This window comes from Colias philodice, chromosome 11 (assembly GCF_061535455.1).
Source record: "Colias philodice isolate Cphi_HAF_F1 chromosome 11, ilColPhil1 Martin Lab GWU primary, whole genome shotgun sequence".
In the NCBI taxonomy this organism is placed as follows: domain Eukaryota; kingdom Metazoa; phylum Arthropoda; class Insecta; order Lepidoptera; family Pieridae; genus Colias; species Colias philodice.
In genome coordinates, this window is record NC_143096.1 from 11,896,056 (window position 1) to 11,918,893 (window position 22,838).

The window sequence follows — 22,838 nt, forward strand, 5'->3', positions numbered from 1 at the left end:
TCTTTAACCACGCTTTATCTAATTTTAATTTTACTTATGAACCCGTCTCTGGGTATAATATCGAAGAAATAATCGATGGTTCTTCTTTAATTAATCATAAAGAAAGTATATTTTTACTACCAAGAAGGATACATAATAAAAATATCGACACTGTCACATCACTAGTGTTTTTAGTTTCATACAAAAATATAAGGGGCTATTGTAACTAACCTCACAGTTGCAATAACCCCACAGTGAAATTTTCATGAGGCAATTGTAACTGCATCAATAACACAAAATAGAGTCAACTAACGCATTAAAAATATAAATGAAATATGCTTAACGGCTTGTGATAATCGTGTCCAATCAAAAACACCTACAAAAAATCACTCCTAAACAATTTTTTTGTCTGTAAAACTCGACACCTGTTTTTACGCACACCAACTTCAAAATAGCGGTTTGACACAATGGCCTATCAATCAAATAGTTTTCATCGTAGTGGCACCATCTATTACTTGTAAGATTTATTAGTCGTTGAGTTATTGAATCATAGGTGGCGATATATTACAACAACTCTAATAAATTAGTTATGATAACTAGTTGCCATAGCCCCATAGTTGCATTTGCCCCGGTTGACCCTATATTTTATTGCACGCCTCATAAGCGAAGCGTTGAGGTGGGTACTACTGTCACTTCGCGCAAAACATCTGATTTTTCAAACTTAAAATGTCTTTATGTATCATACCTACATTGCACTTGTAAGATAGTACATACACACACATATTAAGAAAAAACACTATTTTTAACGTTCATGATATTTTTGATGTCATTTTTGTTATTTAAACTAGTTAAAAAACAGTTTAAAAAAGTTCTATCTTGGACGTCCGTGTGTCTGTATGTGCGGAGGATTTTCTTGTTAACACGATAGCGACCGAAATACTTTACTAATCGAGTCTTTTTTTTTTCTCTTACGCTTGAGTATGCTCAGGAATAGAACCCTTTCATTTTTCAGGGTCTGATTCGATGTGGTTTAATTGTTATTAAATAAACAAAAATAATAATTAATAAATAATTATTAAAAAAAATATGAGGCGTGCACTTTTGGATTTTCCAAACTATTTTTATAATTTATCCATAAACGCACAAAGTTAATCATAAGTATTATTATATTATCTAACACGAAATATAAACAAAATATATTATTCAATATTTATTCCATCCTACGTCATAATATGTGGATTTATTGAAAATATAGTCCAAGTTTACGATGCATGATACAATTTTTATGGCAAGTGTGAAACTACCATTATTCATCCAATATTTGCAATATTTTAAAGTGGAACAATCCCGGGGGATTCTGTGTAATTTTTAAAACAATATTGTATTTAAAACGTATTTAAAATGAAACATTGATTTTAAATAAACCTTTTGCTGTAAAAATGACTCATCATTTTTATTTTAGTACACTTTATATAATTTTGTTTTCTTTTTCTTTTTGCAAACTTTCAAATATTGTTAAATTAATACCTAATTTGTCTTTCTTTAGTTGTGGTTAACAAATTATTATTTATCATAAGCCACGAGCTTATTCTTTAAAAAAATATTTTTATCCATAAGTCACTTGGATGGCTTGCCGATTGGAATTCGTAGAATTTTTGTGAAATAAAACACATATTAAACATTTATTTCTGCTGCATTTCAGCAATGCATTAAAAACGGGAGCTACCGAATCCCAGTACATTTACAAAATAAAAGCAACGGATAGAAATTTGTTTTATCTATGGGGTTTTATGACGTCATAGATCAATCGCCTTTTACCAAAGATGATACCAAAGAATATGGTCACTATTTAACCTCAGGAAAATGTATATTCCTTTTCAATATCCCTTTATTATACTTATACAATGTTATAAAACAACAGAACTAAATTAAAATAATACTAGAATATGCTAGAAGGTTTTACTCATTTAAAATATAAAATATTAAAACATTGAGATAATATTACTACGACGTATGGAGGAGACACCACGAACAAAATCTGTGCGCCATTTTTTTGCTCTAACTAAGTTTTAAAAATTATTATCTAGTTAGGTATTTACCGATGAAAAGTTATGTTAGTCATTTTTTTGTATTATTTGTATTATTTGTGCAATATCGTAAGTCGTAACACACACGAAGGCATATTTTGATGCGTTTCACTTTAAAACAAAAATATAAAATGAGCGTGCAGTTAAGCCATATGGCTTATGTTGAGCGGAACATAAGTGATGTAGGCGGTGTCGTCTCCATATTATGTATATCTCAATGTATTAAAATCATTAACTATTGTTTTACATTTAAGGATATAACCTAAAATAATATTATCATGTATGTCGTATGAAGGTTATTGTAGATAACAATTTTTACTTTTTATTTTTGTACCCGTAATATAAGTATAATTTATATTAATTGTCAATTAATGTTTATCTAATTGAATATAGTGAAGAGCCTAGCTACTGACTTAATAAAATGATATGTGTGATTAAATTTTGTTGTTTCTTTTCTTTCCCTGTATCATGATTACATAAATATGATAGGTAACGCTACATTAAGTTAATTTTCCATAGTGAAGTAATTTTCTATAGGTACCGTTCAAAAACTTATATTATAATCCAATTATCCTATCCTACAAATATTATAAATGCAAAGTTTGTAAGGATGGATACGAAGCCGTCTCTTATATTTTTGCCTCGATATAATATTTAATTTTATAGGTTAAAAAAACTAATTTCTACTTTTCCTTAATTTGTGAGTAAAAATAACTTATAATTGAAGGTTGACAATTTAAAAGATAAAGATTTTGTAAGTATTTTTTTCTTTCTATTATAAAATAAATATTTTTTATTCTTCTAAAATTCAACACTAATACAAGCACTATTTACCCACTTCCACTACCGACTATTCGAAAATCATTACAAAATATTGTACTCGTTTAACAAAATTCAATTCTCAAATATTCTGCAGCATTTACCAATTGAATATTATTTGAAAACGGCAACACTACGTCAGGTTATTTCAATTCGGGTCGGACCCCTTGGGAGAGGTCTGCACAATAATCTATATAGCTTATTTCCTTTTACATTTGTAATAGATAGGTGAATATTGCAAATATAATCTTAGGCTAAAGGTATTTGAGGCACCTTTTGAGTCTTCCCTCTTTTGGAACAAAAAATGGCTTAGTAAAGCATTAATTTCAAAACTTTGGCAGTCAGATACTTTTGTAGAAGTTTAAATTTTATTCAGACAGTTGTTATATTATTTACTTATAAAGTCAGTTTAATTATAGTTTATAAAACGAATTATTTATTGATACGTAAAAAATTGGTTATCTGTAAAGTCGGTTTACTGACGATAGTTGAACGTGACAACGTCCGATTGTGCTTCTTTGTCGCTCGTTCCGCACTTCAAGCCTTACATAGAACGCCTCAGAGCGAGGTAACGCCGCATGAGTCATGTTTTTTCGTGCGTGCAGCCGGCACTATCGAATTATAAGACGTTGTGACGTCAAAAATATGAAAAAAAGGACATTTATATGTTACATGTGTAAGTTCAACGTTTATTTTCATTCCTTTAAAGGAATAAGGTGAGCTTGAAGCTCACCTTATTCCTTAATCTAATAGACTTCTTCAAGCACTTTCAAATCATAAAACTTTAAAGATACAGCAACAAAATAGCCATACAAAGACAAATCACTGTACAAGAAAGCCAATGCTAGTAGTAGGAAGTCACGTGATCTTATTAGTGCAAGATACGATGCGCATACTAGTTGAGATTAATTCAGTACAGCTACGTGACTATAATCCGGGATCTATTTGTCAGGTATTCTAAGGTTCGGGTGTCTAGGTGACTTCGTTAGTAGGAACGTAGCAATACTAGGTGTTGCCTTAACTTATCTCTCTAGCCTTTACCTTTTCTTACATCTCGGGTCTTTCATAGCCTTGTAATTATGTCCAAAAAATATGAAGTCTGTAAAGCTTGTTTGTTTGTTTGTACAGTAACATGAAAAAAAATAGTTGCGGGTCCAAAGCAAAATACAATTATTAATTAAAATTTGTGATCGTAGAGCACTCCTTTATAGTCCCACGTCTTAAAGTTGAACACAAAAGAAGTGAAAACATTTATTTCAGTACTAAGAATTTAGTGTAGACTGGTGCCTAAAATAGTTAACTGAATTGAATCACACTGTTAATTAAGTAAAAAGAGTTCCAAATTATTATTTCCTTACTTTATGTTTTTGCTATTAAATACATTATATTACATTACTAGCTTACCGCCCGCGGCTTCACCCGCTTTGTCTAAAACCTAATAAATTATATACTAAAACCTTCCTCTTGAATCACTCTATCTATTAAAAAAAACCGCATCAAAATCCGTTGCGTAGTTTTAAAGATTTAAGTGTACAAAGAGACAGGGAAATAGGGACAGAGAAAGCGACTTTGTTTTATACTATGTAGTGATGAACTTTTGCTACTGCCACGATATAAACTGTTCTATAAAAACAACTACAAAATGAAATGATTAAATACAAGCCCAGCCAAGTCATTAATATACTTACCAACGTTACCATGGTTACCTAGAGGTAAGGAAATGTGCCCTGTAAACAGACCTCCCTGACATCCCCGGAGGTAACTAATTACTGATTAAATTGGTAACAATATCTCCGCTATGTTTACGAGTAAATGACAATGCTTAATTGAAGTTTCAAGGATCTTACAACACAATGTAGGTACCTATATTATATACGCAATTTTTTTATTAATTGAGATTAATACTACGACTTGAAATGGAATTCGAATATTGTGGGCGTTGTATATTACTATAATAAAGAATTAGTATATGTTTATAATGCATTTTGCAATTAATGTCACAGTTTTAAAAATAGGTACTTACCTACTATTGGAAAACGCCGGGCTCGCTACTGCTGGAAAGTTCTGGACTATCTTAAAACTTTCTCAAGATCTAAATAAGTTACGATAATCTTAAATTATTTTAATGTGGTCATTATTTTACTCAATTGAAATGTAAATTTCTGCAAATCCTGACTTAACCTCATTATCATATAGTAGATTTTATGACACGATTTAAACAAAGTTCTATCGGCGGCCTTATCACTTCTAAGTGATAAGGCCGCCTAATAAACTATAGGTACTTTTCTTGTTTTGTTTTGTTTAAATTAGCAATAAGTTAAATATAATTGTACCAAATGTATAGTTTTATTAAAGAGTAATAAATAAAAAAAATAAAATTTTACCTTCCGTTTCTAATAGTTTAAGAAATACAATCATCTTTCTACTATTTCTTCCAACCAATCCAACCAACAAAAGAGTTGCTAGGACTGACTACGCTTGATTTACGACCACATAATGTACAGTGAAGAAAGGAAACATAACAGCATAAATCAAAGACAAAGCATGATACATGGCTTGTCTCTGGATTCGGGACACGTGCGCCAGCTTAATAGTTGCCATTCGGCTTATCTAGGACAAGTTCTTCAAGCCAATACGTGACAATTTCGATACAATTCGATTAGACTTGCAATGGATATACGAAGACATGGTTAAGCTAAATTTAGTCTCGAGTTTTGTCCCGAAAGGAATTGGAAAGCTATGTATCTACCGGTTAATCTATACTAATATTATAAAGTTGAAGAGTTTGTTTGTTTGAACGCGCTAATCTCAAGAACTACTGGTCTGATTTGAAAAATTATTTCAGTGTTGGATAGCCCATTTATCGAGGAAGGTTATAGGCTACATATCATCACGCCAAGACCAACAGAAGTGGAGCCACGCGGAGCGCAGCTAGTCTGAAATATAGGAGTAGTAATTTACTATTAATTACTTAACTCTAATATTCGATAATATATAGACTTATAGCCTAGTTCAGAATATTAGGCTCGAGATAAATGCGTATAATAAATGTTTTTATTTGGAAGTCATATTTGTATTTGCTTGGGCGGCTTGTCACATGTAGATTTATTATTTTGCTATGAATTAAAAATCACAGTTGTAAATCTATTTTATATATTCGTCTTAGAAATCTCCAGAAATCTCATACCAAATCGGTGTTTCTAGGAATTAAGTAGGGACTAGGTACCCTTGTTATAAAGTTTTAACCTGTGTTAGAGCGGTCTCAATACACACATCACTTTTGTTAGGAAAAGTGCTCTGCTTAGATAGGCATGTCCTAGAAAAATATTGCTTTTACAATATAATACGAGTTGGGCAAAACCCTCTCTAAGAAACATTTATATTAACAAAAACCGTACTATAGAAAATTACCTAGATATTTTACCATTGAACAGAATATTATCATGACGAATAGCATTTATGTTGACAAAGAAGAAAAACATAATGTTTTCCTCATTCTTTAACGTATTGTTGCTTATTTGCCTCCATAGGCAATAAAATAATATTAAACTAACAAACACTTGAGTAAGGGCATAAAATTACCAATATTTTTGGAACGAAGTTCCTTATTGCGCATTGAGAAAGGGGGCTAGATAGAATTAAGACCAAAAATTGTAACGACACTTTTTGCTCTATTTGTAAGCCGTGCGGCGTGCGCGTATTTCTCTGACTATTTCTGTTTCTCTCTCATAGAAAGAAAGTCAGTTATTTAAGTAGCTTTCCATTCGGTTGTTCCTTGACACGTACCAAGTTTTTTTTAAAAAAAAAAACCTTAGGTAAAGCCAGTTTCATAGTCTGTAAATCCCTATTTAAAACAGTAGTATATTATCAAACAAGTACCTAAATATTATGTAGTTACTACAAAAGGACAGATAATATAATATAATGATACCACATCTATTCTTCGTAGATTAATGTACCCGTACGTGGGTTAAAGTTAATATGAAATGATTCTCTCTTAGAAATTTGCATTAGTTTACCGTGAGATAACGTAAAATCTATTGCAAACTGTATCTTAGTAGGATTTTTATACTTGCAGATAATTTACGCCTATAATTAATAATAATAAGTTGCATGTCTAATACAAGAATAAATATTATCGCCCCCGCTCAGCCTGTGACATTATTTTTGAAAGTTCTTCAAGTTTTTTTCTGTTAAATTATTAAAATTTACGTTTAAATTTACATTTAATTTGCGTTGAAAATAGTTTCGAGTAAGACAGATATAAAATCAAATATTTTTAAACCATAATTTTATAATACATATAATGTTTTATTAATTTTATTCAACACGATAACATAAACTACGTATGTAATATTATTTACTAGTTTCCCCCCCCCCCTCCCTGGTATTACTCGCATTGCTCCGCTGCTGTTGGTCTTAACATGATGGTATATAGCGATAAATTGGCAATCTAACAGCGAAAGAATTTTTCATTTCGGACCCCTAGTTCCTGAGATTAGCACGTTCAAACAAAAAAACTCTTCAACTTTTTAAAACTAGTAAATAAAAGATAATGTTAGTAGGAATCTTAGTAGGAATGGATGCATTTTTTATATAACTCTTACATAGATTTTGAATTTGATCCAACTCTTCTCAATGGAATATTACTGAATCAAGTATTTACTATACGATTGTGTCGTTTATATGAATAAGCTTTTGTTTTAATTTTAATTTCTCTTTTCGATATAATATTGACTTGACTTATGTTCCTGTGTCCCCTAGCTGGGGCAGAGGGCATCCACAGTGCTCCGCCAGGTGTGTCTATCGAGAGCTTCCCTTTTGATCTCACTCCAAGTTTTCTCGATTTTCTTGGCTTCGTCTATGACTGTCCGCCGCCAGGTCTGTTTTGGACGGCCACGCATACGCTTTCCTTTGGGGTTCCAGTATGATCCGTTTCCCTTCGGAGCGTGTGACTTTTGATTTCGATATAATATAGCAGTACTATCATACTACTTAGGGAGTCATAAACTTATAAACTATTACAAGTATCCTAACAGTTACCATAACAAGGCTTAATTATATAAATTACTAGATTTCCGCCCGCGGCTTCGCCCGCGTTTTCAAAGGAAAACCCGCATAGTTCCCGTTCCCGTGGGATTTCCGGGATAAAACCTATCCTATGTGTTAATCCAAGTTACCCTCTATATGTGTGCTAAATTTCATTGTAATCGGTTCAGTAGTTTTTACGTGAAAGAGTAACAAACATCCATACATCCATACATCCATACAAACTTTCGCCTTTATAATAGTATTAAGAATTAAGATACGTCGGTAGCTGGATAAATAACAGCTATTTACAGTTTAATCCCTGACAGAGTAATATATGTCGTAAATAGCGAAATTTATAGACGTAATAAACATAAGTACACCACTCTTGTTTGAGTTTGAGAGCTTCATAGTTGGAGGGATTAGAATGAGGTAAACGCCAAGTTATATTAATGTATATACTCGTAGGTATGGGCTTTGGAAATATCTTAAGATAATTGTCTTGGAAGGTTATTAAATACAGTTTTCAAAAGGCAAATGTGTATGAATGTTTATTAAAAGGTCTGGAGAGTGGTGTCATATATAATACTAGCTGTGCTCCGCTCCTGTTGGTCTTAGCGAGATGATATATACCTTCCTCGATAAATGGATCTAACACCGAAATAATTTTTCAAATCGGACCAGTAGTTCCCGAGATTAGCGAATTCAAACAAACAAACTCCTCAGCTTGAAACCGCGGAGCGCAGCTAGTACGTGATAAATTTAAAATTACCGTGATAGATTCAAACTAAACCGTGAAAGATTCACGAGTGTGGTTGCAAAAACTTTACCACGGTAACTCAGTGACTATACGAGTTGCCAGTTATGAGCTAGTTCGCTTAATATTGAAAATGGATCGTTTACACGTGTCGCTTTATGAGAAAAGTTCGGAACTTGTTTAGCAATATTCAGTGAGTGGGTGGATCGTTCTAGAATTGTGAGTGAATAATTATTTTAAGTGCTGTAGGAGGTAAGAGTAGGCTTTCTTTTTAGAACTTATTGAATCCATAAAAGTCACTGGTACAATTAAGTACAAAAAATATTAATTAAAAGTAAGTTGTTGATAAATAAAAATGTCTAATAGGGATTAGACATTTTTTATTTGGGTAGGTACATAAGTTAGCCTGAAAAGGTGAAAAGAATTTAAATATTCATATTGCTAGGAAAAAACATAACACAAACAAAAACACATAATTATTATGAATATTACCTTTTATAATTTTATAAAGAATAGAAAAAAATCGATAACAAGGCGGTATTCGACCCCGCGTCTTCCGCCATCCCATAAGAGCAATTGAATTTATTCTGCTCTTTATTCTATTTTTTTTTATTGATTCTCTTCTTTATGTGTATGGGACATATTAAAAAATAAATAATACTGGATATAAAATAGTTATAAAAATTTGATTTATATTTATCTCACGAAACTAAGTTCCACTTCCAACGCTAAAATATTAAACGAATGGACGTTACATTTAACAAATATTACTAATTTTATACGGAATCCTCGAATTTAAATGAGTTATTATAATTATTCACGAACTTTACTTTCGGTCTGAATAATATTACCGTGAAATATTACTTTTTCTACCGAAAACAGTTTGCGGATAAACTGCGAAGGCTCTGAGAATAAATGGAATTTCAAAATCTTCAGTAAATATTGCATAACTTTAAAATATTTGAATTGTGTGTAAAATTATAATTTTTACAAGAATAAAAATATATTAAAAAAAAATATTGACAAAATTATATCTTGAGATTTTACGAAATAAAACGCCTTTTAAAGCATATACACATCACATCTACACATGCTTTGATGAAGCACTGCCGCAAATTGTCTAAACTACATAGAAATGAATCACACGAAAGGTTATCGCTTATCAAGCTCATATCAAACACCATTTTGAAAGTGGTAATTAAAAATTGATACGTAACGATTTTAATATTGATTTTTTAGACTTTTTGCTTTTAGGGTTCCGAGCCACAAAAGGAAAAAACGGAAACCTTAGAGGATCACTTTGCAAGGATCCCTTTTTCTCTGAAACGCGTCGAGGTATCAAGCTGAAATCTATTCTCAAGAATATTGAAATGTCGCACAGATAAAAGAAAAATTGCGAAAAGCATAACTTTTAAGTTAGTAATAAAAACTGTGTTTGTGCGGAACCCTCTGTACGCGAGTTCGATTCGCACTTGGCCGGTTTTTTTTATTTATTTCAATTTTATTTTTTAGGGTACCAACAGCAACAGTTCAATACAATATTGATAAATCGAGGCAAAAGTTTTTTTCATGACAAAACACGTGTATTAAATAATTGTGCTAATAAATATTTTTAAGTGAACCTTCTTTGTATACCTACATAATTATATTCTTGATTCTTGATTAAATGTATGAAATACGATCTGTGTTTTATTTTCCCCTTTAAATTAAATAAGATATATATTATTATAATTTTGATTTATTTATGCCTTGACAACCCTACATAAGTCTATCGCTACAAAAAACACATCACTACATAGTATAAAACAAAGTCGCTTTCTCTGTCTCTATGTCCCTTTGTATGCTTAAATCTTTAAAACTACGCAACGGATTTTGATGCGGTTTTTTTAATAGATAGAGTAATTCAAGAGGAAGGTTTTAGTATATCATAATTTATTGGGTTTTAGACAAAGCGGGCGAAGCCGCGGGCGGTAAGCTAGTTAAAAACAAATCAAATCTTAATCTTTATAAAAATTGTTTCACACTGGTGAAGTGCACATACTACTTTCTTAAAAGACTGAGCAAGATTCACGTCATTTCAGCATCTAACAAGGAGTTGGACTGAACAACTTTAAAATTGCCTTTAGAAGGGCAGCTACACAATACGACACTACATAAAGACGTGAAGTCCCGTGTCCCCTAGTGGGGTAAGGGGCAGATGCATTATCCATACATCTGTTTCACTGATCGATTTTCTTTAGGGACAGGTGATCAGCCTTCTGTGTCCTGCCAGACCGAGACATTTTTTTTTCTTCGTCTCCACCGGGAATCGAACCCAGGACCCCTTGGTTCTACGCTCATGCGTCAACCACTGTACCAAGGAGGCGGTCGACACTACACATTACAAAAATTATACTAATAATAATAGGTATATCAAATCAATATAATCAATAAAAATTCAAACCTAACAGCTATTTGCTGTATTAAATAGATACTTACTATTTATTCGATATGTTTAGAAAAAAGTATTTAGCATATTTGGAACATTTATTAAAAATAATAACCACTTTTGTGATTACATGTAATGTAGCTATACTTGTAATTTAGTAATTTAGAATCCTCATAACAATATTACCGTATTTATCTCCACATTACGAATATATTTCTGTCATTTCTAATAAATATTATTACAACAACATAATATACCTAATGTTGTTGTAATAATATATTTTTAACATCTACCTTTTATTTTTAACATCTTACTTTATTTATAGAATTCGTATAACTGAGCATCGTATCGTGTATAAGAAGCCTAAACTCGTCTCCGTAGCGACAGATCTAATCTTCGCTTTGTCATCAAACGCCGCTTAACTCGAAAGTTTGTGGCGATTGTCAGTAAGTTGTTTGCAATCTCGCAACTTTTAGAAACAGTTGCTGGGTTTGCGATATTCTTTATTGGTATTGTTTTCAGTTACATAGTGTTATATTATAGTAAATAGTAGGTATACACTATACAGCGTTAATTTATTTACTTACCTAGAAGAATCTTTTAATATTATACTAGAAGTGCCGCAAGGTTTCACCCGCGGGCAAAACCACAGGCAAAATCAAGTATTTCAATAGCCAATGTTTTTTCTGATGTAAGAAGATTTTCTGATGAATAAATGTTATGTTAAAAAAGTTGTGTTTTTGTTTCAAAATAACACGTTTAAATCCTTACCAAGTAGTATTAATATTATCCAAGTGTGAAACAATTAAGAATTGAAAAAATTAACTCCGACTCGATATTAATGTCAGCCATTACACTTCGATTATTAATTTGGTACTCAATGAAATTTACTGAACGTTTTATGTGAAATCAACTCAATTAATGTATGTATGCTCTGTGTTCGTTGTAATGAGCATTTTGACATGATTGGTTGTTTAATTGACTTATGGTAGAGTTAATAGGGTTCAAAATTATAAGATTTTCTGTTATCTGGGTACGTATTATAAAAATGTTTATTGTATAAAAATGTGTAGTTTAATCTAAAGTACATTTAAGGAACCGTTAATATTATGATTCATCATCATCATGGACATCAGTCTACATTAATAATTATTTCACGTATTATATTATTATTATAACAGTAATTGAAGCAATGGTGTCGTAGATAATTCGAAAATAAAAAAATGCAGGTTTTGAAACCTTTTTCGTTGAATTGAGTATTTGAATAAAAAAAAATTATTGATTTTTTTTATGTATTTTGAAACTTTATTATTAATAATATTGATATTTAATGCAAATAACTTACAAAAAAAATTTTTTCCGTTAATTATAAGCAATTAAAAATTGATGAAATTTAAGTTAGAATCACGTGACTAAAAACGCGCCATGACTGGTCACCACAGTTGTGACGTCATAATGTTATAGCTATTATTAACTGCAGTACATAGCGTTTACATACGATTTGTTAGTTGGTTCCGAATTAGTTAGTTAGTTACGAATAATATTCTTGATGTTAATTTTCTTGATTCTTGATATTTATGATCACCGATTTTTGTCAGGAGTTGCCTTTGTAGTATTCGTACATAATGGTACAAAACGATAACTTTTGAGGTTCGCCATCTTCTTCTCTTATATATAAAAATGAATCGCAAAATGTGTTGGTAAGCGCATAACTCGAGAACGGCTGAACCGATTTCGATAATTCTTTTTTTATTATATTCCTTGAAGTACGAGGATGGTTCTTATGTAGAGAAAACGTAAATATTATGTACCACGGGCGAAGCCGGGGCGGATCGCTAGTTTTTAATATAAATTTAAATAATATATTATATAATAATATATTAATATAATTAATATGTAATTTAATAATGACAACAAAATTAAATAGATCAAAACACTGTATTTATTATTAACACGCTTTTATTAGCTTCACCTGTATGTTTGTATGTAACCGACTCCTTTCGAAGTTTCGACTCGATTTTGACCCACTTAAGGTGATGAATTAATTTTTCTAACATTTACGGCCCTTTTTAAACCTTCGTAATTTTTATATTATTAAAGTTGTCGTGATGAAAATTCTTGACAAGAAAGTTCAATAGTAACACAATACGTCTACCGTTTTAGAAACATGATTCCATGATATTTTCTCGATAGAAAAAAAATACAAAGTTCTCATTGTTATTTTTTTTTAATCTCTGGCATCTTCAAAATAACAAACGTAAAGTTACGACTTTTTGGATATTAACTATAAAATATACAACCTATACGTCTACCGTGTTAGAATTTTGAAATATGCGATGGTTTTGAAATAAACAAGAAATACTTGAAATTAGCGCCTGACCAGCCAATATAGCGAGAGCCGCCCTGTACCTTCCTACCCCGATCGCTGCACGAGTCATTCCCGCTACGGCCGTCACACGGGGAACTTGTGTCGCTTGCGCAATCGTAAAAAAGGGTGACAACACGATAAGACAAAATGAGACAAATGGGGACAATAAAGAAAATAAGAAGAAGAAACATAAAGGTTGGAGGAAAAAGAATGCTTACAATTGGAACAAATTAATGAAGTAAGTTGGTTTTATTTTAAATTTGATGATAATTGTATTATAGACGATGTTTGATATGTACCCCTGTTTTAAGTACATAACGAATGTGTAAGATTTTTTCATTTATAGCATAAATAATCTTTTCAGAAATCCGGAATCCAGAAGGAAAATAAACCCACTGATTGTTCACAATGTGAACCCACTCCTTCGTAAGTACCTTTATTCAGTCAAAAATGTATGTTATCAACGCTCTACTGGTTTTATCGCATGATTCCATTTTTAGCAAAAAGCAACAAAGTGCAAAGAAATAAAAAATCATGGTGAACTTAGTGGAAGTATGGTGGACGTAATATGGAATTATGGAACAGGAACTCGTTGGAGTAGTATTATATTTAAAAAAAATACGAAAAAATTTCAAGAATTTCTTAGTAGGTGGTAGATAAGTATGTTGTATAAAGAATTTGATGTTGATATTTATTTCATTTATACTTACTACACCTGTGTGGGAAATTGCTTAGTACTAAAACCGGTTTATATTCATATTTACATAGTAATGTGAGTTTTCATTTCGAAAAATTTTGTGTAAGTATATTAAATTGAGTTCCTGGGTGATCTGGAAACACAATTGGGCCCGGAGGATGGCGCTGCAGTCACTCCTCCTAATCACATGAACCGATTTGGATGAATATTTGTGTGCACATTTCATTGTTGTGGGATGATTGGTTGATTCGTTTTCACATTAGCTAATATTATGTATTTTTGTTGTTAGAAAGTAAACTTAATTTAATGTTTATAATACATTATTATTGGTATAAATAAGCCAGTGTTCGTCTCACATTGCTGTACCTGCCTACCTATCCTACCAGGGCCTAACTTTGTTCTGGCTATTTTATTTTGATTATTTGTAATGAATAATTACAATTATAATAGAGTGCAAAAAATAAATACATGCGTCAATATATTTTGTGTTTTTTTTAAACAATTTTTTTATTTAAAAAAATATCATTCCGACCGCGGCTTTGCCCGCGTGGAATTAGGTTATATCGTGAATCCTGTTTTATCCCACAGAAGTGTTCAGTTCGGATAAAAAGTATCCTATGTGTAAATCCAGGCAATTAGCTATATTTTATCAAAATTGGTAATGTAGTCTTGACGTGATTAAGTAACAACTAACAAAAAAATATACAAATTAACATCCAAAGTTTCGCATCAGTTTTACTGTATTAGTGATATCTTCCACTCTTGACTTTGACTGAGAAGAATTAGGGTTTATAACTTCTTTCAGAAATAGTACCTTTCATTTCTGGGCATGATGTAATATCTACGTCAGCATCAAATTCTATCTAAATCAATTCAGTAGTCCGCGTAATTAGGTACCATTTCATTTTTTCAGAGTAACAATATTTTTTGTTATTTTAAAGATTATTTATAACCTGTATTATTTTGTAATAAAGTAAACATTACGAAATAATAATAATTAATAATTATTAATAATATCTAAGTAGTTGTTAAAAAGAAGATAATTTTGTGTTTATAAGCAAGAAAATAAAACCAATAAATCAACAATTAAATATATGTATAACAATATTATAACTGTATGACGACTCCATACATGTTTGTCCCGAGTCGGCCAGCGGCAGCGCGGCGAGTATGCAAGAATGACTTCGCGCACACCCGCGTTCGCGATAGCGAGCTATTAGACTCCGCCCGCCAAGCAGTGGATTTTTTTTTGTGTATCGTCTTAAAACCGACGGATTTTGTTCAAATTTTGAACACTTATCAAGGTCCGATGACAATACAATAATATCATAAATTTATCCTGATAAGGATCGCCAGGATCAGCTTAAAACATATGTTTGTATGTAACCAATTCTCCTTTCGATTCGATTTAGACCCACTATAAACCGACGGATTTAATTTAAATTTTGTATACTTATAAAAACCCGGTAACAATACAATAATTTCATGAATTTATCTTTTTATCCTGTTTAGTTTTTCAAACTATATTAAATTTTCTATCAACTGCAATGAGTGAAAACTAACATTATGACGTCACACGCACTCGGGTGACGCTTCGGGAGTTGTCGGCGTGTCTTCGGTACTGGATTCAAAGACTAATTTTTATTTTGAAATAACTTTTGAATTATTGCAAAAAAAATAAAAATAAAAACAGTTTTGTTATAAAACGAATATATAATCTTTCCATTTATCACAAAAAAAAAATTAATTCAAATACTCAATTGCTTTGTAAGCTCATAGTTTTTCACAAAATGCACCCATTTTTTTCAGGTTTCCGTTTAAAACTATCTGACGCACCAGTGAGTTGCCTAGATAAAGCCTAAATTATTATAAAACAATGCATTTTTATACTTAAAAAAAATAATATAGAATTTTATAAATTGTTTTTCTGTGATTGATTAGAAACTGTAGAAACACAATAACGTTAATAATTTCTTGACTTGTTGCTATTTTTGTTGAAGAGATCACATTTATGTTGATAATATGTACTTTGTGTGCATCTTAAGACCTAAATGCTTCTGATTTATTGATTAATTGATCCATAAATAAAGCTGAACATAAAGCCAAAGCAACGTAACACAACCAGTAAAGTCTCTTGATAAATAACCGCTTACTAATCCCTTACCTCGTCACCTAGCCAATATGATTCAACATTGCACTAGAGCTGCAATTAAACCAAATTACTGATATTCCATTATACCCCCTATCACAAAGTAGTAAGGTTCAATTTAAAGTTTATAAAACAATAATAAGTTTGCCAGTTCTAATGACCGCTGGTTCTCTAGAGACACGAATTAGTGAACAATGGACAATTAAACGCTTCGAATTGGACATGTGCTTCAATTATTTGAGGATTCCGTGCTGTGTTTTGGGACTGATGTCTAAGTCGACTACTGTGTAATTGTGATGGATGTCGTTGTTAGTAGGAGTCGTTAGTTGGTATCATCTATACTAATATTGAAGCTGAAAAGTTTTTTGATTGAACGTGCTTAAGTTTTTTGATTGGTACTGGTCCGATTTGAAAAATTACTTCAATGTTAAATAGTCCGTTTATTGATGATTTCTATAGGCTATATATATATATATATATATATATATATATATCATCGTGCTATGATTAATAGGAGTGGAGGTTTGTGGTTAATACCGCGGGGTAGAGCTAGTGTTTAGATGAAAAAGGAGATGTTTTAGTTTCGATTCCTGGAAGGTCATTAAGATGTGTCATTCCCCTAGGTACTTAAAGAGCAGTCGTCAGTCTCTCTTGTCTTCCGGTCCATTGGACATGCTGAGAGTGCACTTATACTTTCGCGCATATTTATTAATATTTTCCTGCCATTTTCATTTAGAAAATGTCAGAGAGATTCGATCAGCTGGAGTGGTTTCACTTACAAGGGAATATTGGCATTATTACCTAAAAGTATATTTTAGTTAAATCAATATATTTAGACCAATGGGATTCAGCCAAAATGAGTTCAGAGTTCAGCCAGAATCTTCTTTCCAAATTTCTTCTCCCAGTAAACCTTTCCTTGAGAACATGAAACGTCGAAATACAATATCTCCAATTCTCCAGCTTTATTCTATAACACAAACGCATTAGTACCATGAATAACATTCAATATACAGGGTGTCCCACTGTTGGTATACTAAGCTCAAAGAAGGTTATAGTTTTGCATACGCTGAGTACGTAAAAAATACTTATAAAATTCCAGACGCATTTTTTTTTCAAATAGATGCATTCTTAAAACTCTATGTGAACACCCATAACAAGAAACCCGCCCAACTTTACCACCAGCACGTGAGCTATTGTTTAAGATTATGTTTTCATAGACAAAATGCTCACATTAGAGAAGCAGTATATGCCGGCTGCGCGAAGCTAGAGAAGAAAACATAAAATTTCAGGAAAAATTTAGCACAAAATTTTTACGTAATTTTATTGTTTAAGTATTTTTTACGTGATCAGTGTATGAAAAACTACAAGTCCCTTCGCGCTTAGTATACCAATAGTGGAACACCCTGTATAAATTGACTGTAGCGTTTCTAAACAGTTGATATAGTGCAAGTATATTGTTGGGAGCAGGTAGGCTTGGTACGCAATCAGTGTCAGTCCTAATTGATCTGCCCAAGCTCTAATATATATCTACACATTTGATTTACTTTTAACCAATTCCTGTTTATTTGGATTGCAGGGTTTTGTGTTTTTGCTGTCTATTTTATGCAGTCGAAAATAATATTTCACTACATAGTATAAAACAAAGTCGCTTTCTCTGTCCCTATGTCCCATTGTATGCTTAAATCTTTAATTCTACGCAACGTATTTTGATGCGGTTTTTTAATAGATAGGGTGATTCAAGAGGAAGGTTTAAGTATATAATTTATTTGGTTTTAGACAAAGCGGGCGAAGTCACGGGCGGTGAGCTAGTCAATAATAAAAACATACTGATCATGTAATTATTAAAGATTTGAATTTGAATCTTAAAGTAATATCATTTGGGCACAGAATACATAATAGTAGCTAAACGCTACAGAACGGACACTCTCCGCCTCTCGCCAAAATTAAACACTTACCTACCTCACCCCGCACGATCAGTCTTAAAATGGTCCACATTTTTCTACAGGGACGATACGCAACGAAGATTGACAACATTAATCAAATTGACTTAAAGTAATTTTATTATTTTGGATTTGTGATTATCGTTTTTCATAGAAAATGGGGTAGATATTGTGTATCTGTTTACGGATGTATTTCATCAAAAACGCGATTTTTTTTTTACACTAGTCAAAAATGTGCCAACCATAAAGCGTTAACACATACATTTGCAGTCTCTACAGTGTGACTGTCAAAACGATAATTTTGTATGGAGGTCCATGTCCGGGGTGTGATTTGGGTGCCATCTCTATTCAACTTGGCATAAGCTCCATAACATCTCCAACTTCCTATTCACATTGTGTATTATACATGCGTTTGAAAGTATAGATTTCAAAGGATAAGATGATCAAAACTAATGGCCAAATACCAAGAGGCCATGCCTTTAAGAGATTTCCCTCATGTAATCTGTAAGATGATTCCTTCGTATTTAATTCAGTTATTATATGCCCCAGTAATGGTTATTTAATGCGTGCCTGGTTTATTTTGCAAGATTGATGTCGCAACAGATTACTCAGGTACGAGGAAGATAAATTTATGGTATACTCTTTTTAAATCGCACGTATCCTTACTAGTATGATAAATGCAAAACTGTGTATACATTTTTTGGAAAAAATCCTGCTTATTTTGCAAGGCTTTTTGCAAGGCTTTTGCAATTATTTTATGATGATTTTTTTCCGAGGAATAGGAGGCTAAAGTAATAAGACTATTTTTCACTGCGTTGAAACATTTCAGTTCCATGAGATTTTATTTTGGCTACACGAGGGAAGCCTCAGTATAAAAGCTAGTCATTTATTTGTCGAAGTCAATGTTATTATAGCGTGTAACTTTTAGAAGTTATCACGCTTTTATAGCTATGTTTCTGTGGTTGTATATTATTAATAATGTGTTGTCTCTTCTGTAACCATGCGGTAGGTAATCTATTGTTCAAGGGGTATGAGATATGCATGTGTGTATGATGTGTGAGTACTGAGTTATAGCTCTGTGTGATTATAAATTTAAGTACAGTTCAATATCTATAAGACATTATTATGTTTCCTATATTAGTTGTAATGATTATACAATATTATTAAGTAATTCGGATAACCCAGAGCTGACTGACTGATCTATCAACGCACAGCCCAAACTACTAGACCGATCGGAATGAAATTTGGCATTGAAATAGCCACTGAGATGTAGGCAAGTAGGCACCATCTAGTTTTATAATATTATGTACATAGACATTGTATATTTTAACAATGCCCTTATATTGTAAGTGAAATAAGGAAACTCACTTAGTAAACAACCTTTTGTTGTGTAAAAATAATCTTCTTAAGAGCGCATATTCTATTTAACGCAAGTCAAAAACTCCGCGATCTATTACGATAGATCGCGGCTTGCGCTCTTCCTTTTTACCCGACTACGGCAAAGCAAAAGGAGGGTTATGATTTTGACAGGCTATGTATGTATGTATGTATGTATGTATATATGTATGTATGTATGTATGTATGTTCATCTGTTCCCTCGTAACTTCTAAACTACTTATCAGAATTCGACAAATGACATATCATTAGAAGCGTCTTAATTGTCCGCTGGTTATAGGCTATATGGGGTTTCACAAAATCTAATGTGGCGCCCTCTAGCGGACAAAACATACAGCGTAAAAAATAAAGTTAAGATAAATATGCCGTGTTTGGTATCATTTGAAAGCTTTTTACTTGCACATTTTGAATATATATATAATATATATTACTAGCATTTGCTTGTGACTTTACCTGTATTCATGGGCTGATTGCATATAATTCACATCTTTTCGTTCATAGCTTCTTTATTAGTTCATCAATTTAACTTTTGTTTTATACTTTTTCAGCGTCGTTTTTTGTCGTAGTTGGGTTTTAGTTGTTTTACTTTTTATCTTGTACTATGAACAGCATAGGTCCTCAAGAGAGCGCCGTGCAACATGTCCTCTCTCTGGAAAGGCTCGCTGCCGACTGATTTTAATCGGGTCGCGCGCAGTGTTTTATAGTACTTTAAAAAAAATTGTAGAAAAATAATAGAGGTACCTTAGTTGATTTTTTAAATTTTATCTTATAAGTAAGACATTCTTTTATTGCAATATGTATAAATTATATTCAATAAAGTCAAATATCTTGGTGAAAATAATCATTTTGTCGACTATAATTTCTAAAAAAATTCACATTGTTCGGATTTTAATTTCGTAAGTTAGGAGTCCAAAATAAAAAAATCTTTTAACTAACTATTTTAATAAGGATTTTTGCAGTTAGTTAAAAATAATTGTGTGATAGATCTGTCAGCAATTTCAGATATTTTTAGCTTCGAAATTGACACTAAAAGTGAAATCAAGTAATCATCGGCTCAGTTATCTTGATGGTATTCAGAAATACTGTATTAATTGAAAAAAAATCTTAACTAACTACATAGACAATAAAATTTCCTAAAATTATTAGTAATTCATATGTTTGTAAGATAAGTGGTTGATGGACAATCTGGTTTGAAAAATCACATATTTGAGCCAAACAGCGCACGGACGGCGTACACGGCCATAGTTTTTCCTGTTTCAAATACTTTTTTGTATAAAGATTTGTCTGCTTTTATACTGATGTAAAAACCATTTATAAAACAACTAACTAGCTTTCCGCAAGCGGTTTCACCCGCTATGTCTAAAACCTTATACATATAAACTTCTTCTTCAATCACTCAATCTTTAAAAAAAACGCATCAGAATCCGTTGCGTAATTTTAAAGATTTCAGTATACATAGGGACTGATAATGCGACTTTGTTTTATACTATGTAGTAATAATTAATATGCACGTTCAACAATAAATAAATAATGTTCACTCAATTTAATCAATTATTAACAGTGAATTACATCGAAATTGATCAAATTGGTTCTGAATGGACAATTATGCTGGGATTGACGTTTTTGTGAAGTTCATGTTGATGGATACAATTAAGTCTATAAAAAAATAGAGCATATTTTATTCCGTTTTAAAATTATTTTTTTATTTTTATAAGCAAGTGCTTCTTTTTTGTTACTTTTTATAAGCAAATATTATATTATCATTACGCCAAAATAGATTAGGTCTTTAGAAGCAAAATACAAAATAACTGTGATGGCTCAGTGGTTAGCACCTCTTAATTGAGTATTTGAATTAATTTTTTTTTTGTGATAAATGGAAAGATTATATATTCGTTTTATAACAAAACTGTTTTTATTTTTATTTTTTTTGCAATAATTCAAAAGTTATTTCAAAATAAAAATTAGTCTTTGAATCCAGTACCGAAGACACGCCGACAACTCCCGAAGCGTCACCCGAGTGCGTGTGACGTCATAATGTTAGTTTTCACTCATTGCAGTTGATAGAAAATTTAATATAGTTTGAAAAACTAAACAGGATAAAAAGATAAATTCATGAAATTATTGTATTGTTACCGGGTTTTTATAAGTATACAAAATTTAAATTAACCCGGCGTCATTGTGGTAGAAAACAGATACGCGAACGTTGAGGTGGGTCAATATTACCCATATATTTTATAGTTGTTATTTTTAAACTTTTTAAGAAAATTAGTATTCTGTGTTATTATTATAGGTTATAGGTATTCTGGTTTTGATAATATAAAATAAAAATAATAATTAACCAACGTTTTATTCACTTTAATCAATTTTGACATAAACTCATAAAAATACGAACAAAATATAGACCTCTTACGTTTTCATGTCATTCCTACGCTATTAACCAGTAATTTTGGTTACAAATAGCATTTTTATAAACTTAAGTCTAATATATTAGAAAAAAACTTTAACAAAGCTAATTAGAATCTTCGTTGTAAATGAAATCAATACAGAAAGCCATGATGCGTTCAGGACAAATAAATTTAGGACAAGCTTGACAAAAATGTTTTGTTTTACTATTTTTATTTCCGGACACACTTAACATCTTTTTCGGGAATTGCAGGTGGCTCCTCTGATGATCCACCAATAAATTCTCTGCCCATTTGTCATTGCTATCGATCAATTTCTGGCGAATTTTCAAATGTTCTATGACCAGAGCAAGACCTACGTTTTTCAAAAAATTACGTCGCTTATCGTTTGGTTTATTTTTAATTATGCGACGTATTATAAGCGCATTAATTCCTGTGTGTCCAGCATGGCATAAAAATTGTCAGGGGCCACCTTTTGGAGTTACGACTCACATCATATGAGGCGCAATGTTCATCAGCGACGTCAACCCCATATTTAGTTTTATTGTAAAAGGTATTGAATTCGGGTTTTCACTTTTCTCCGCTTGAAACACACTGCACTCTAACATGATCCTCTTCTTTTACTTCATCATCATAATAAGGTAAGTCTGAGTCAGACAAGAGTCTAAACCCGCCATGATACGTGATATTTTCTATTCTATCCATTTATAGTACCTATTTTATAATAAGTACCTGTTGGACAAACAAAAACATTAAATTCACAGACACATGCAAAAAAAATGTTTGCAG

The 22,838-nt window shown here is 31.7% G+C and overlaps 1 long non-coding RNA gene across 1 annotated transcript; it reads left to right on the forward strand.

Annotated features, from left to right (window-relative positions):
• The first annotated feature begins 13,122 nt into the window (after positions 1 to 13,122).
• On the forward strand, positions 13,123 to 15,430 carry LOC149484901 (uncharacterized). Its single transcript, XR_016316315.1, has 3 exons — positions 13,123 to 13,704; positions 13,831 to 13,892; positions 13,967 to 15,430. It is a non-coding gene; the product is annotated as an uncharacterized LOC149484901 (long non-coding RNA).
• The last annotated feature ends 7,408 nt before the right edge of the window (positions 15,431 to 22,838 follow it).